Source organism: Megalopta genalis, unplaced genomic scaffold (genome assembly GCF_051020955.1).
Source record: "Megalopta genalis isolate 19385.01 unplaced genomic scaffold, iyMegGena1_principal scaffold0464, whole genome shotgun sequence".
In the NCBI taxonomy this organism is placed as follows: domain Eukaryota; kingdom Metazoa; phylum Arthropoda; class Insecta; order Hymenoptera; family Halictidae; genus Megalopta; species Megalopta genalis.
The window spans coordinates 122,464-124,942 of record NW_027476533.1 but is presented as its reverse complement, the minus strand read 5'-3'; positions in this window follow the sequence as shown (position 1 = coordinate 124,942).

Below are 2,479 nucleotides of genomic sequence, written 5' to 3'. Positions count from 1 at the left end.
GTTATCGTGACAGGGGAAGACAACGTGCTACTCCCGCTGCCACCTCGAGTCCAACCCAATCCAGGCACTCTTGACGGAGTAGTGTTAAAGTCAATTTATCTCCGCAAGAGGGGCTTCAGCCTGGCCCGAGGGGGCGAACCCCGAGGGGTCCGCCCAGCATGCCGTTCGAATGGCGGAGTGGACAAGTCCACGTCTGCCCGTCACTCAAGTCGGACACGGGACGACTCCAAAGCTAGCGCCGCCTGATAGGAAGCGCAAGCTGGGTCCCGCGACTTGTGTGCACTAGCCCACCCTCTGTCCTTGCAATTAGAGCAGACCGGAGGTTCACTCTTCTTGCTACAGAGCGTGAAGGTATGCCCCTTTTGGGAGCAGTGACCGCACACGTCCTCCTTGAATTTACAACGCTTCGAGGTATGCCCGAAGCGTTGACAACGGTAGCACCGAAGCACCTGGACGAAATCCCGTACACGACAGGAGTTCCATCCAAGGTAAACTCGGCTACCCCTCTGCTTCAGCCGCTGAAGATTCTGCGGACTGACGGCAACGACCCAGTTGGCTGTCTCCGGGGTCTTGCCAGCCATGCGGCTGACCCGAATTCCCGAAGGCACATCCTTCTGGTTCGCATCGCAGAGATTTTGCCTCCAAATACTGGAGGCAATTTCGTCCTTACCCATCCGACGCGGGACGTCGTAAACTAAAACCTCGGGGTCCCGCTTGGTAGGTAAGGAGACGGACAGACCCGCGCTCCGGAGCTTCTTATTGCCAACGAAGGCTTGCAGGTCCTCCTTTCGGTCGGTCTCGACGACGATGCCACCGGAGTGGATGCGTCGGACCGACTTTATTCGGATCGCCTCCTTCGCTGGTTTAACGAGCGACAGAACAGTAACCTTCGTAACTTCGCTGCTCTGTCCTTTTTCCTTCGGCGGGAAGATTTTTACCACATGCTGCGATTGTGGCCGTCTCCCCGCTTCCGGAGAAGCTCCTTTGCAGTCGACTTTGTTCACATGGGCGTAAGTCGACTGCGCGGCGTTGCAGGCCGTCTTCGGGAGAGTTCCCTTGGACGGCCCAGGTCGCATCGCACTCATTACGGCAGGACGCGCTTTTAGGTCCGCCCTGACCGCGGCGAGCTGCCCTTCGACGAAGCTATTCCGTTGAATAAGCTCCTGGACCAGCTCGTTGAGTGCCTCAACCTCGGCGAGTATCTTTGACCCGGACTCCTTATTGACTTTCGACTCAGGTCGAAAGCAAAAGGTCCGTATTTCGGACACTCGCCTAAAGGCTTCGTCTCTTACGAGATCGAGAGGCCGTACCTTCTGCCCGGAGAACGTCCCCTTCGGTCTCCTGGCCCGGTTTACTGCGGCCTTGCCGGTGGGTGCGCCCGGCTTGGCTCGCTTTGACTTTTTGGTGACGGTTTGCCAACCGTCACCAGTAGGGTCCTCGACACGCTCGGGTGCCGACTGCACCTTCACGAGTGACGTGTCTCCGACTCGTTCGATTACTTCCACGTTACCGGTGTCCGGCGTACCTTCTACCGTGGGCTCGGTTTTCACCGAGACCGCTCGCGTGGGAGTCACACATCTTTGCAAGATCACACGAGGATTGGCGATATTAATCACCTTCCCGGATCTTGTCTTTCTCACAGACGCGGGGGGACTGACAGCTGCATTTGCAGTTCCCGCGTCTGCGGCGACGGCTTCACTCCGAGTAGGAGCTGGACCCGTCGTCTTTGGACGCTTAGTTTTTTGTTCATTAATTTTATTAAGACCCATAATGTGTCTTGGTCTTTCATCCAGTGCGCTCCCCGGCCACCACCGACCCACACAATTTGGAACCCGCCAAAGGCTGGGTTAGGGCTACGCACCGAATATAGTCTGCTGGCTGGGTCGGTTTCCTTACCCAGCCCGCGTCCTCGCCCAGCAGAACCCACTTGCCCGAAGCGTGTGGTCGTTCCAAGCCGATTGACTGGACCAGGGCTGCTTTTCTCGTCCAGCCGCCCATCTAGCCGAAGCAGAGGCCAAAGGTACGTGTTGGGGACGTCTCACCCGCAGGAGAGGGCCCCCTCAGATCCCAGGATCCTCTTTTCCGACGACAAGGGTCGCCACGCACGGCAAACACGTGGGAGACAGCAGTCGGAGAGGCTGCCTCTTCCTCTCCACCACACTTCGTTCAGTTCGCTGCGTATTTAAGAACACGAGCTATCCAGCGGTACCTTTTTCGTGGAGGCTCAAGTGTGGCTAGGGCACGTTTGCCCCTTGCGGCCTGGGTTGCCCAGGGGATTGATTGCATCCCATGTATTCCTGAGCCCAGCGGAGTGTTGTCTAGTGGCGTGTTCCGCCCACGAAAAACGGTCTGAAAAACCGTTTAACGTAAACTGGGGAACTGATGCCACGAGTGACAACAGTTCCCCAGTCGGAAGTCATACAGCACATACAGTGCTGTACAAAGAACACGCCACAGCCCGTATGCTAAATCAGGGCCT